The 14,565-nt window shown below is 39.5% G+C and overlaps 1 protein-coding gene and 1 non-coding gene across 3 annotated transcripts in view; one reads left to right on the forward strand and one right to left on the reverse strand.

Annotated features, from left to right (window-relative positions):
- DENND5B (DENN domain containing 5B) overlaps positions 1 to 14,565 on the reverse strand; it is a 210,181-nt gene that overhangs the window by 190,664 nt on the left and 4,952 nt on the right. The window lies entirely within an intron of this gene.
- LOC137776018 (U6 spliceosomal RNA) lies at positions 11,157 to 11,263 on the forward strand. Its single transcript, XR_011076140.1, has one exon. It is a non-coding gene; the product is annotated as a U6 spliceosomal RNA (small nuclear RNA).

Raw genomic sequence — 14,565 nt, forward strand, 5'->3', positions numbered from 1 at the left:
AGGTGGGAATGCCTAGAACCCAGTACAAGCACTTGCAGACATTCAGCACTGGTCGGGTAGTTGTTTGCTGTACAAACTCCAAAGAGTTTATGCAGCATATGGTTCACTGCCTCACAGCTGAAGAATACAGATGCATTCTAAATGCTCTACTAAAGCCTACCACAAAAACTGTGCATTTTAACTACAAACTGAAGCACTGCAGGAGAAAGGTAAATTACTTACTAATTAATGCCCAACAAATTACCTTAACTCAAAAATAAGTCTCTCAGCTTGTGTCCTGGGCAGTTTCTATATTTTTCTTAATTATAGTATTTTTATACTTCATGTTTAAAAACACAGTTTTAAATTAACATACACACATTCTTGGCTCCCTTAAAAGAGAAAGAAAAGGAGGGAGGGAGGGAGAGAAAAGGAGGAGAAAAGAATGCATGAGTTATGTCTATAAATAGAAGTGTGACATAATATCAAGATCATGGAATTCTGGGTCTGAAGGCTTGAATTCAAGTTCTAGCTCCACTACCCACTCACACACACATCCTTTAACATAGTTAATCACTACTATTATAAGATGTGGACAAAGTGGTTTTGGTCCACCCTGCTATAAAGGAAAATAATGTCATACCAGCACCATCACTACCACAAATTCAAAACTAAACTCACCTACATCCTCTGAAATTTATTTCCTCCTGTGTTCCTTCTATGAATGACATTCTGATATCCTTGCTGCCTGGGCCCAAAGTCGAGTCATGTGCATCTCACCTCCCCTTTAACCTCACATACACTAAGGTTGCCAAGTTCAATCCATCCTATGTCTACCCTATCTCCTACATCCATCCTTGCTTCTTTGCTCCCACTGCCACTATCCTAATTCAGGCCTTTCCCCTCTAGTCTGTTCTGGAGAACAATCTCCTAATTGGCTCCCCACTTCTAGTCTCTTCCCAGTTTAATTCTATTCTACACCCCTCATCCTGGAGCATGCCATTCCCTTGTTAAAAACCTTTGAGGGGCTCTTTTCTGTCTTCACAGTCGCGATGAAGAGTGGCCCCCGCTTGCCACAACTAGAGAAAGCCCTCGCACAGAAACGAAGACCCAACACAGCCATAAATAAATAAATAAATAAATAAATAAATAAATTTAAAAGTTCTTCTGTTAAAAAAAAAAAATTGTGTTTTAAGTACTAAGGATTTAATTTTATCTCTCAAAGTAAACACCTGAGGTAGACAACTCCATACTATTTATTCATTCACTCCTTCAACCAACAATTCTTCACAGAGATCATCACAACTGTCTTACTAAATCAATGGCAATGACTTGGACAAAAGAAAATCTTACTGTGTTTCTCAGATTATTGCTCAGCTCATTTAACCACAACACCTCAGTAAAATGGTCACTCTGGCTTCTAACTAGTGACCAGAAATCAGAACTTCTTTTCTTAATTTAAATTCCACCCCTTTGGGATAACAGATACTTGTGCTTCCTTAATACAATCCTCTATTCTTCAGCTTTTAAATTGAGCATATATTATTTTTAAATTTAAAAGCCACATACTTTTTCAAAAGCACTTATTGTCTTTTATTATTTCAAGCCAATTATTTTACTTATCCTCACTTCTGGTAGGATATTCAGTACCAGGAAAGTGCCATGTAAACAAAAGTCCAAAAGCTTCATTATATAAAGCCTTCGGACAGTGTGTAAAACACACATTCCTCAGAAAGTCCTACTAAAATGTCCAAAACAGAGCAAATGCATAGTTTTCTGGATAAACTTGAAGATAGTATGCAAAACAATAATAAAATACATAGACAATCCACAAACCTTTATTTGTGACTAATTTTAGCCTCTTTCCAAAAACAAAACAAAAACTCTCACATTAACTACAAACAAGTAGCAAAACTAAATGCATTCATCTCCTTTTGTCTGTCCCTAATCTTCTTCCTACTCACTTTTTGTCTAAAAAGTGCTTATTGTAAGATAAGCAGGTTAAAGTATTGATTCTCTCTGAAAATATTCGATTTGTTGCTCTTGCATAACACCCTATGAATACAGATTTTTAACTTCTCATACCTAAAGAAACAACAATGGGGAGCAAACAGTTGGGTTTCTCTTGGGTTCCCTTATCCTGGAAAGCTCGAATTTTAAGTCTCTCCCTAAATAAACACCTTTACTTTGTGACACTTTTCTCCAAACAAAAAACATATTTAGTCATACACACAGTCACAAAACTTTAGAGTTCCTATTAGAAAATATATAGATACTTTGGACAGAAAAAACCCAGACTTTTTAAAGAAAAAATATTTACAAAAGTCATGCCCACAATTAAATCTGAATGTTCTCCTCAATTCTAAGAACACCTTTTAAGGAAGCTTAAAGCTTTATGTTTCTGTGTAAGGAAACCTGGGTCAACTGGTGAAAAGCTCAAAGGCCCATAATCTCACACAAAGCAGCAGGGTCAAAAGGCAGAGGTCAGGGAACAGGGAAACAGGGTGCAAAATAGTTCCCACACTTGAGAGGAGGCTGTATCTCATTATCTCAGAAGACATTCAAAGACTGTTCAGTCATGTTCACTAAAATAATACAACCGTTTCCTTTAAGTCCCAAAGCAAATCTGAATTTTATGAAAGAATTCCTTATTTTGAAGAGCAAGGAATTTAAGAAGTTACTTGTTTCCCCTACACTGAAAACAACACCAATCTCTCATACACATACACCCATGCTTCAGCTGCCCCTCAAAGACTGACTTTCAGATAAAAGCTGTCACCTGATCTATTCAACAGGGTTCACTGGGGCACGGAAATAACTACTAAATATGCATACATGTCAACAGACATTTCACAGCAAGGCCTCTGCCCTCTAATGATTCAACAAAATATGTCTACTTCTTGGCCTTATGGCCACATTCAGAAAAAGCTACATTTTTACTCCTAGTTAGAGAAGATTTCATCCCAGGGAAGAGTGAACATGATTCTGTTAAACTTTTAGCAGGTGTGACATTTGTACAGAAGACCCTGTAACTCCTCTAGCACAATTACTGTGGGCACTCCAGGATCTAGGGCATTTGTCTGGATATCTCTGTACCATTTCTCGCACTCTAACCACAAAATCTGTGTTCCATGTAGAAGAGAGAGTAAGAGATAGATCAATGAGATCAGGAAAAGAGGATTTTGGAATAACAGGCGTGGTTTTAAGTTTTTGTCTTCCATCCTCTATACACGCACACTTTAACTCTCCACTGGCCCCTTCCCCCAGGGACAAGACGGTTTACAAGTGCTTCACAGTAAACGAGGCCTGTCAGTCCTTCTCTGTGAGGAATACACAAGAATCTACATTGCAGCCCACAAGGCTTTCATGTATTTATTTAAAATAAAACTGTAACTAGGGCTGCCAATGGAAAAATAAGCACTGCCAGACAGGAGTGAGAACAACTAAACAAAATAACCTATTTTGGCATAAACACCTCAATGGTACCAATGCTTATGGTTTAATAAGCTGTGAAATCACAGTCATTGTTCTCATGAACAATGGCACAAAGCAAAGGGAATCAAGTACGAAAGCTCATTTTCCTGGAGCTGAGCCAGAATATTTTGAAATTTGGACAAAAGTTCATTAAGAAAAAGAACACACTTGAGATAGGAGATGGGGAAACATTTTTAAACAATTTGTTATCTTGTTGCCCCAGCCACTTAAATTTCCTTAAAAGTTAGGGTTAAACTTAAAGTGAAGAAAACTAACCTGGAAAGTAAAACAAAACACTGTGGTCCTAGAAGTGAATCATTCATAAGCTTTAAACCTGTAAGCAGTCCTAAATTCCTACTACCCAAACTATTCTTATTAAAGTCTCATTCTCATGGAATTCCAGTTGATATGCTGGTACTGATTCTTATGACAGGGAGGACTTCCATGTCAGGGAATTGTATGAGAGTACGGGATGCTCACTTCCCCCAAAACAATTCACATTTCATCTGCCTACGGGGAAACAATCTCTCCTTGTTATTTTAGTCCTGGGAGGAAACAAAATGATATAAATTTAACATATAGAAAGAATATTGTTGATCTAGCAGATTGTCCCTGTTTTCCCAAAGGACTATGAGGGAAGGAAAAGGAAGGAAACTGAAGGGATACTAGAAACAGAAAGTATGGAACCTGAATAGCTGTGGGAAATAAGAAAATCCTCCCTGGACTTCCCTGGTGGCACGGTGGTTAAGAATCTACCTTCCAACGCAGGGGACACGGGTTCAATCCCTGGTCCGGGAAGATCCCACATGCCGCGGAGCAACTAAGCCCGTGCACCACAACTACTGAGCCCACGTGCCACAACTACTGAAGCCCACGCGCCTAGAGCCTGTGCTCCAACAAGAGAAGCCACTGCAATGAGAAGCCTGCATACCACAACAAAGAGTAGCCCCTGCTCACCACAACTAGAGAAAGCCCACGTGCAGCAACGAAGACCCAACACAGCCATAAATTCATTCATTCACTCATGCATTCATTAAAACAAATTAAATTAGAAACTCCTCCCTGGGAAATCCCTGGTGATCCAGCGCTTTCACTGCTGGGGCCCAGGTTTGATCTCTGGTCAGGGAACAAAGATCCCAGGAGCCGCAGCACTGCCCAAAAAAACAAACAAACAAACCTCCTCCCTGTTTGTGCTGGGGATGAAGGTAACTGGAGGATTCATGAGACCTCAATTTCTTCACTATGAGATGCTAATGACAGTGAAAATTTTTGCCAAAAAATTATTTCCTCTTCTCCACGTTGTTACAGAAAAAAGAACCAAAAGAGCAGGTTGTGGTTTTAAGAGGACTAAGATGAAAATAAGGGTGATCTTTGAAGAAGGAATTAGGGGAAAAAAAAAAATACAAAAGCCTGGTCTATGAGCAAACTTGTGCCATGCTGACTATTGGAAACTTAATTTAGATATCACTTCTACATGAATGTTTCCTCAAACTACAGAATAACTTTCTGTGTTAAATAACAGTGGGAGTGGGAGTGTGTTGTACTAGAAAAGAGGGAGACAGGGAAGGCAAGAAAACACGATCTTCAAAGCAGAAACCTGGATTCTCTAGGCCAGGGCAGGAGACAATTATGCAAAACAGGTGGATTTACATCACAAGGCCTCTGGGATATAGAAAACAAACTATTTAAAATATCTTTAAACTGGGTTTCACAGTTTAAAACCTAGAGGTCTACAAGCTGTATCTAAGAATTCAGACTATTAGTCCACAGCAGGGTTGAACTTTAAAAATTCTACAACTCTAAAATTATAATTCTACCTCATATTTTTATTGTATTCTACAGTTTAAAAGCTCTTTGCAAAACACCGTCATATTTTATAATTGAGAAAAGTATCCAGAAACAATCTAGATCAGTGTTAAGTGTTGAAAAGCATACTCCCATGTGTGTCCTTGGACTATGAACAAATTTTTAAAAAAATATACAGGGAAGGGAAGCAAATAGACTACTGTTGCAGTGGTATTCCTAAGAGAACATGAACATATGAAAACTATTCACAGCTCACCAATAACTAGCTTGGCAGTAGCATTAACAAGATAGATTTCCCATCATGTATGGGGCTAGTCACAATTGCTGGTATGGTGCATGTAATGCCACCTCTTTCTCTTCCACTCAATAAAAGCACATAGGAATGTAAATGAGAGTGACATCATTAGAGGGAAGACCTTGAATTCATCCCACTTATTTAAAAATACATACCATTTACAACCTCAGTATTTCAACTATTATTAATAACTACTTGTGACCCAACTCACAACTGCCAGGCACAGTAATATGTCACCACCCAGCAGGTGAGGACAGCTGGTCTGGAGGACTTGGAGGGGCAGCAGGGCACAGTGGAAGAGGGTCACCGGGATGCAATTCCAGCTTTGGCCTTTATTGTCTCTGTGACTTTGGGCAACAACTCACCAAACCTCAGCCTCCTCGCCTGTAAAGTGATGATAGTAATACCTTCAAGTTATTGTGAGGATTAAAGACAATGTTTATAAACCAACCACAGTTCATGGCCCAGTAAATGTTAACTATTTTCATTGTTTCATCACATAAAGGTGATTTCCTGGAACTACTTCTGACTTAATAGTGCTAGCACGTATCTTTGAAAGTCATTTAAAGAAAGCGTTATTTCAAAATTAACTTTCTGTACCAGTGATGTATACAACTATTATATATTTTATATATATGAAATATATATTTTATTTACATAAATTACATATATATGTATAACTTGTATACATTTTATACAAGTTAAAAGGCATTAACTTAAGAAATCCATGAATTAAAATAGTCACAATATTTAATTTAGAATAAAGTTAGTAAAAATCATGGATTCTTGGGAAAGGTGCAGGAATGAAGGGGAAAGCAACTGTTTCATGTTCTTCTAGGCTCACAAAGTGCTGTCTCAGCAGTGCATAAAATACTTCCATTTTTATTCCCAGAATTCTCAGTTCTTACCCTCCTCACACTAAGACAGATATCCTTGCATTCTGTTTGAAAAGTAAGGTAGAAGACAGCCTCATACTGAAAATTTTTGGAATCTCTGGCTAAGAGGTTATTAAGTGGTGCCATCTTAAAAAGTCAAGCCTTGGGCTTCCCTGGTGGCGCAGTGGTTGAGAGTCTGCCTGCTAGTGCAGGGGACGCGGGTTCGAGCCCTGGTCTGGGAAGATCCCACATGCCGCGGAGCGACTGAGCCCGTGACCCACAACTACTGAGCTTGCGCGTCTGGAGCCTGTGCTCCGCAACAAGAGAGGCCTCGATAGTGAGAGGCCCGCGCACCGTGATGAAGAGTGGCCCCCACTTGCCGCAACTAGAGAAAGCCCTAGCACAGAAACGAAGACCCAACATAGCAATCAATCAATCAATTAATCAATAAAATAAATCTTAAAAAAAAAAAAAAAAAAAAGTCAAGCCTTAGGCAGAACAGAACATTATACAGGGTACGATAAAGACAGAGTATAAAAGAAAAAAAAATACAAAGGATTAAACTTTATAGAAGAGAACTGTCCTGGCTGACCAGGCCCAAAACTGATGTGGATGCCCACGAAGAAGGAAACTGAATGCAATTTCCTAAGGTATTCCTCTAAAGACACAACTGAAGCTACCAGTGCTCGTTTGTACAGACACTTTCTGAAATTTCATAAACACTACCCACCATTTATGTGCTCATCACTTGGCACTAGTTCATAAATAAGTAAGACATGTTGTTTGCTTAAAAAAAAAAAAAAATCAAAGCATTGCTGGTATCTGCATGCATAAAACTAGTGTTTAAAAAAAAAGTTTATTACTTTTATTTATCTATTTATCATAGCTTATTTCAAGAGGGAAGGATTAGGCTAATAATATTATGGACATAAGAAATTTTAGTAGCTTTCCACAAAGCTGACATACACCTTTTAAAAAATTAATCATTCATCCACTCTCCTGTTTTTTTTTAGCAATTTCAAAAAAAAAAAAAAACTCTAGTCCATTTTAGAGGTTAAAAAACCCACAAATAAACCAAATATACTAACTTTTATTGTTGGTAACAAAAGGAAAAGTTCTATATTTGTCCATTTCAAGTTATCTCATTCATTTATTCAAACAATCTGAGTCCCTATAATGGGCCAGGCACTATTTTAGTGAAAGGGTATACAATACTAAACAAGAGGGACAAGGTCCTGCCCTCTAGGAGCCGACAATCTAATGGGGAAGATTGACATTAAAAAGTAAAAGCAGGGCTTCCCTGGTAGCACAGTGGTTGAGAATACGCCTGCCAATGAAGGGGACATGGGTTTGAGCCCTGGTCCGGGAAGATCCCACATGCCGAGGAGCAACTAAGCCTGTGCGCCACAACTACTGAGCCTGCGCTCTAGAGCCCGTGAGCCACAACTACTGAAGCCCATGCGCCTAGAGCCCGTGCTCCACAACAACAAGAGAAGCCACCGCAATGAGAAGCCCATGCACTGCAATGAAGAGTAACCCCCGCTTGCCACAACTAGAGAAAGCCCGCATGCAGCAACAAAGACCCAACACAGCCAAAAATAAACAAACAAACAAACAAATAAATAAATAAATAAAAAGTAAAAGCAAGCAAATGCATTCACAATATATTGTCGGGTACTAATAAGTGCTGTGGTAATAACTGTGAGGGAAATACAGCAAGGCGACTGCAGGGTGGGGCAGGCAGGGAGAGGAAGGACACTATTTTATACAGGATGGTCTGGGAAGGCCGCTCTGAGGAGGTAACACTTGTGCAAAGACCTGAACGAGGAGAAGAAGCCACTCCCACAAAGATGTAGGGCTGCACTGCCCAAAGGGTGGCCACCGACCGCATGTGGCTACTAAACACTTGAAATGTGGCTAGTCCAAATTGAGATGTGCTGTAAGCGTAAAATACACACTGCATTTTGAAGATTTAGTAAGAAAAAAAGAATGTGAAATATCTCATGAATAATTTTTATATTGATTATATGTTGAAATAATCTCCTAGACATATAAATAAAATTAATATCACCTGTCTCTTTTTACCCTTCTAAATGTGGCTACTAGAAAATTTAAAACTACAAACGTGTCTCACGTTATATTTACAATGGACGATGCTGGTCTAGGGGAAGAGGGTCTAGTGAAAGAACAGAAGATGAACAGGCCATGAGATAAGAAGCTTGCTGGGGCTTCCCTGGTGGCGCAGTGGTTAAGAATCTGCCTGTCAATGCAGGCGACACGGGTTCAAGCCCTGGTCCGTGAAGATCCCACGTGCCGTGGAGCAACTAAGCCCGTGCGCCACAACTACTGAGCCTGTGCTCTAGAGCCCACGAGCCACAACTACTGAGTCTGCACTCTAGAGCCCGTGCTCCACAACAAGAGAAGCCACCGCAGTGAGAAGCCCGCGCACCACAACCAAAAGTAGCCCCCACTTGCCTCAACTAGAGAAAGCCCGCATGCAGCAACCAACACCCAACAAATCCAAAAATAAATAAATAAAATACATAAATTAAAATTAAAAAAAGAAGAAGCAGCTTGCTGTGTTTAAGAACCTGCAAGAAAACCAATGTAGCAGGAAAGAGTGATCCAATCCGAGAAGGTTGGAAAGGCAGGCAGAAAGCAGATCATGAACAGCTTTGCCAACCAGGGTGAACAGACTAAATATTTGTGTCCCCCACAAAATTCCTATGTTGAAATTTAACCCCCAATGTGATGACATTTGGAGGTAGGGCCTTTGGGATGTGCTTACGTCATAAGGGTGGAACCTTCATGAATGGGATTCATACATATTCTTATAAGCGATATCTCAGACAGCAACCTCACCCCTTTCATATAAGACAGCCATCTATGAACCAGGAAGTGGGCCCTCACTAGACACCCGATCTGCCGGCACCTTCATCTCAGACTTCCCAACCTCCAGAACTGTGAGAAATAAATTCCTGTTGTTTATAAGCCACCCAGTATACGGTATTCTGTTATAGCAGCCTGAACAAACTAAGATACCATTAAAGAATTTGAATACAAAGGAATCTATTGAAGAATTTTAAGTAGAAAAAATTATTCTAAGATCCCACTGGCTATTGTGTGGAACACTGGCAGTATCATCCATAATGCTAGAATACAGACGTCTAGAGATTATATAATATGGTCATTTCAAACAGGGGTCTCTGGGTTTCTAAGAGTCCATGCAGATAACAACTGAGAGCCCATGAACTGATACTAATATTTCAAAAAGCTTATTAAAAATTGCACCTTTCCTGTAAAGGGCACTGCATAGACTAACTTATTTTTTTCCATTCCCTGTGAATGAAATTATAATTACTCCATCAGTCCTCATGTGAAATATGGGGTATATTCAGTCTTCATGTTCTATGTCATCTAGGATTAATCTTTTAAAAAACCGATATACTTAGTTTTTCATTCAAAAATAATTTCAGGCCCATAGAAGACAAGAGTGGTAAGTTCAGAAATCAATCATCTCACTTAACCCCTTCGAGACAGATAAAAACACTTGAGACCAGTCCCGCCCATCAGGAAACTTGCACAAGCCTCTTAGATAGCCTCATCCACCAGAGGGCAGACAGCAGAAGCAAGAACTGCAACCCCACAGCCTGTGGAACAAAAAAGACATTCACAGAAAGACAAGATGAAAAGGCAGAGGGCTATGTACCAGATGAAGGAACAAGATAAAACCCCAGAAAAACAACTAAATGAAGCAGAGATATGCAACCTTCCAGAAAAAGAATTCAGAATAATGATAATGAAGATGATCCAGGACCTCGGAAAAAGAATGGAGGCAAAGATCGAGAAGATGCAAGAAATGTTTTAACAAAGATCTAGAAGAATTAAAGAACAAACAAACAGAGATGAACAACACAATAACTGAAATGAAAAATACACTAGAAGGAATCAGTAGGAGAATAACTGAGGCAGAAGAACAGATAAGTGACCTGGAAGACAGAATGGTGGAATTCACTGCTGCAGAACAGAATAAAGAAAAAAGAATGAAAAGAAATGAAGACAGCCTAAGAGACCTCTGGGACAACATTAAACACAACAACATTCGCATTATAGGGGTCCCAGAAGGAGAAGAGAAAGAGAAAGGACCCAAGAAAATATTTGAAGAGATTATAGCCGAAAACTTCCCTAACATGGGAAAGGAAATAGCCACCCAAGTCCACGAAGCACAGCAAGTTCCATACAGGATAAACCCAAGGAGAAACACGCTGAGACACATAGTAATCAAATTGGCAAAAATTAAAGACTGGGATGGACATGTATACACTGATGTGTATAAAATGGATGACTAATAAGAACCTGCTGTATAAAAAATAAATAAAATAAAATTCAAAAAAACCAAAAAACAAAAAAACACTTGAGGCCCACAGCTGTCCTATGTAACAGGCCCAGGATGGCACTCTCAGCTTCTGACTGTGCATCCAGCTTTAACAACTGTACTGACAGCCACGCAAGCCATGGTTTCACAAGCAACCAACATTCCTCTTCAAAACTATAAACTTACCTAAGAACAAGTAATTTGTGCTAAGAAAAGATAGGTATAAGACCCAGTAAGAAGAATGAAAAGGTTTAAAATTTTTTTGAAAGTGGTATTTTTATTTATGCAGTAAATGCCTTATACCTATATAATATCTTATCTTTATAAATATTCATTAATAAAAACAAAAGTAGTGCTCACTTAGGCAGCACATATATTAAAATTGGAACAATACAGAGAAGATTAGCATGGCCCCTGCACAAGGAGGACATGCAAAGTCGTGAAGCATTCCATATTTTTGTACAGCAGAAACTAACATAACATTGTAAAGCAATTATACTCCAATAAAGATATTTAAAAAATTTAATACCACAAAAAAAGAACAAAAGTAAATCAAATATATATTCTTTTTTTTTTTTTTAAATAAATGAATGATAGAATGCATACAGTGCCACCTTTAAGAAGAGACAAGCCAAGTCAGGTCTTAAAGGTCATAAAGACCAGTCTTCTCCCTCTTAATATCTTTCCTCTACAGAGGAGTTAAAAGATAATCTCATTTGATTATAAGGTTATCCATGAAGAGTACTGGTAGATTTTATAATCTGTGTGATACAGTATATGTTACTAAGGAGGCAGCAAATGTAGTGGTTATGAGCATGGATGGATCATGTCAGACTTTTAATCCAGGTTTCTCACTTCTTATATGAACTTAGGTAAAGTACTTAAATTCTCTAGCCTCAGTTTCCTCATCTGGAAAATAGAGAAAATAGTGCCACCTCCTAAGGTTGTTGTCAGGATTAAATGAAGTAATAATCATGAAGTATTGATTAGGCCAGTGCTTGGCATGTGGAAAGTACTAAATAAATGTTATTTTATTATTGCTATTTCATTGTAGATTCTTTCAAAACAGTGACTGTCACCTATATACTCCTCAACTTGGCACACTGTAAGCATTTAACATTGAATAATTAGGGGCTTCCCAGGTGGCGCAGTGGTTGACAATCTGCCTGCCAATGCAGGGGACACGGGTTCAATCCCTGGTCCGGGAAGATCCCACATGCCGCGGAGCAACTAAGCCCGTGCGACACAACTACTGAGCCTGTGCTCCGCAACTACTGAAGCTCGCACGCCTAGAGCCCATGCTCCACAAAGAGAGAAGCCACTGCACCACAACGAACAGTAGCCCCCGCTCGCCGCAACTAGAGAAAGCCCACGCACAGCAACGAAGGCCCAACGCAGCCAAAAATAAATAAATAAATTTATTTTTAAAAAATTGAATAATTAATCCATAATAGCTAGTTATGGCTTTACCAAAAACAAAATTTAGGTCATTATTAATCAAAACTATTAAGGATCTGGACATATGATACTTGTTTCCTAAAGTACTTTTTTTTAAATTGAAGTATAGTTGACTAAAGTACCTTATGTAGGAACTACCTCTACCCTCTAACAAATTATAGAAGAAGAAAATGTTTTCTTCCATATGGAGTTCCATGGAAATTATGACTAACTTCTATTACTCCAAGAGTGTCTGTGACCAGAAGTGGAAATGCAAACAAAAGGATATACTCAGGAATTTCAGAACAGTCTGTCTCAACTCCTTAGCAGTGGATATTATGTACTTGCCCTCCTCCAGCCTTCTTTTTCTCTTCCCGTCCCCTTTCTTTCCCTTTCTCTTACTATTTTCTCCTCCTCCAAAGACACTTATGCTCCTCCCTCCTCCCCTCTCCCTATCCATCTCGTCTTCTCTGGTCTTCTGAGCTCCCTATGCTGGAAGGTCCTGCATTAACCAATGCAGCAGGTGCCTGAGCCCTAGGGTTACCACAGGGACTTAGCTGCTCTCACTGTTGGGCCAATTTCACCATGAAGAGTTTTATTTCCAATGGATTTTTTTTAACTTTTTTTTAAAAATATTTATTTATTTATTTATTTGGCTGCTCCGGGTCTTAGTTGCAGCACGCGAGACCTTTTAGTTGCAGCATGTGGGCTCTTAGTTGTGGCATGTGGGATCTAGTTCCCTGACCAGGGATAGAACCCGGGCCCCCTGCATTGGGAGTGCGTAGTCTTAACCACTGGACCACCAGGGAAGTCCCTCCCAGTGGATTTTTAAAATCAAGTTATCACTATACCACAGCAACCAGACCTTGAATCTTCTTTGGCCCCATTAGAATGGAACTTGATCCTTGTATTATTCCTTCCCCAGCCTCCCAGTTACCAGGTCAGACCTTCCAAACTCCCAAACATAATCTATTGTGGGCCAGGGATGTCAACAAGGCTAACAATTGAGGCACCACCAATGTAGTCAGATGAAGGAAGCTCCTACCCACCCCACCCACGCCCATACACCTGGCGGCAGTTTTTAAAAGACTTTAGCACAGTCTTGACTATTGACATTCAGTCTGGATTAAGGGCAATCCTGAAATGCTTGCTGAACTTGAGTCAACCTCATCTTTTTTCTGAGCTTAAATAACTATGGAGCTTTGTGTATTAGAACAAACAGGCTTGGGAATTCCGTGGCAGTCCAGTGGTTAGGACTCATTCAGCGCTCTCACTGCCGAGACCCCAGATTCCATCCCTGGTCAGGGAACTAAGATCCCACAAGCCGCGAGACAAGGCCAAAAAAACCCAAAAAAAACCAGGCTTTAGTCTGGTGCCTGCGCTGGTCAAATGTGATCTCTAAGACCTTAAACTCTCAGTCTTGGTTTCTTCACTCTAAATGATGTCTAAGGTCCTTTCCAGCACTACTGTGGCATGATACTGTCAGTCTCAACTAAATTTTATATTTGAATTTAGACCATGGTCTCCACTGCCTCTAAGCTCTTCTGGAAACCAGAGCCAAGACACCAAGGCTAAAAATAAACAGCTGGAGGCACCAAGGAAGATCTCTAAACAAAGGTCTGTAGCAGTGCTCACCCATCAGACTTCCATATCTATCAGCAGTACTGAATCCAAGCTACCATGGGAAAGCTTTAAGAATATTCTGGTCACCACACAATTTGTAGACTCATGTGTAAGTCTTATTAAACACTAAGGTACTATGAAAGAGAGAGGCAAAGGCCTTTCCTTCTTGGGGGTTCGCATAATTATGTTACTTAAATAAAGGTCTAATTACATCCTTCATTTTTCTTTTTTTTGTTTTTTGTTTTTTGTTTTTTGTTTTTATTTCTAAGATTTTTAGAAATTTCATGTAATGTCTGAAACATTTATATTAACATATTTCCATACATATTTCCATACAAATACAAATATAAGATTTTTAGAAATTTCATGTAATGTCTGAAACATTTATATGTTTTTTGTTTTTAAATTTATTTATTTATTTGTTTATTTTTGGCTGCGTTGGGTCTTCGTTGCTGGGCATGGTCTTTCTCTAGTTGTGGTGAGCAGGGGCTACTCTTCGTTGCAGTGCGCAGGCTTCTCATTACGGTGGCTTCTCTTTTTGCCGAGCACAGGCTCTAGGCACACAGGCTTCAGTAGTTGTGGCTCGTGGGCTCTAGAGCACAGGCTCAGTAGTTGTGGCTCATGGGCTTAGTTGCTCCGCGGCATATGGGATCCTCCCGGACCAGGGCTCAAACCCGTGTCCCCTGCACTGGCAGGCGGAT

This window comes from Eschrichtius robustus, chromosome 13, assembly GCF_028021215.1.
Source record: "Eschrichtius robustus isolate mEscRob2 chromosome 13, mEscRob2.pri, whole genome shotgun sequence".
In the NCBI taxonomy this organism is placed as follows: Eukaryota; Metazoa; Chordata; class Mammalia; order Artiodactyla; family Eschrichtiidae; genus Eschrichtius; species Eschrichtius robustus.